This window comes from Arabidopsis lyrata (genome assembly GCF_000004255.2).
Source record: "Arabidopsis lyrata subsp. lyrata unplaced genomic scaffold ARALYscaffold_5, whole genome shotgun sequence".
Lineage (NCBI taxonomy): Eukaryota > Viridiplantae > Streptophyta > Magnoliopsida > Brassicales > Brassicaceae > Arabidopsis > Arabidopsis lyrata.
In genome coordinates this window covers 9335149-9336051 of record NW_003302551.1, presented here as the reverse complement: position 1 = coordinate 9336051, position 903 = coordinate 9335149, and positions in this window count along the sequence as shown.

The window sequence follows — 903 nt, the reverse complement described above, 5'->3', positions numbered from 1 at the left end:
GTTTCGTATCTTATAGTTTCAGGGTTTAGGGTTCAGGGAATATTTTTTCAGATACATATGCTATGGGGTTTATTGCATATGCGTAAGGGGTTAATCGTTTTGGGTATCTGAAAATAGGGTTTCATAATTTCATTTCTCGTATTATAGTTGTTACGGGTAGGTATTTTTCTTTTCAATGGATATCGATCTACTCCCTCATAAAAACCATATTCTAAACAACCTTGTTTTGCTTTGTTTAGGGTATACTCAATATGAGTAAGGGTTAATTGTTTAGGGTATAGCGAATCGGGTTTAGATTTTATTTTTAGTATTATAGTGCTTCGGGTATATATAATAACTATATTTTCTCGTGGATATGGATTTACGGATGGTTTAAGGTTCAAGGGTTTAGGGTCTATCGTCTATTGTTATGTGTTTAGGGTTTAGTGTTTAGTGTTTATGGTTTAGGGTTTAGGGTTTACGGAATATTTTTTAGATATATATGCTATGGGGTTTATTGAATATGAGTAAGGGTTAATTGTTTAGGGAATAGGGTTTAGATTTTTTTTTTAGTATTATAGTGCTTAGGATATATATATTAAATATATTTTCTCGTCGATATGGATTTATGGATGGTTTAAGGTTAAAGGGTTTAGGGTTTATGGTTTATTGTTATGTGTTTAGGGTTTAGTGTTTAGTGTTTATAGTTTAGGTTTTAGGGTTTAGGAAATATTTTTTAGATATATATGCTATGGGGTTTATCGAATATGAGTAAGGGTTAATTGTTTTGGGTATATGAAATAGGTTTTATAATTTCATTTTGGTATTATAGTTGTTAGGGTATATATTTTTAATATATATCCACGTGGATAGGGAATAGAGTTAAGGGTTTATTGTTATGGCTTTTGGGTTTAGGGTATAGGG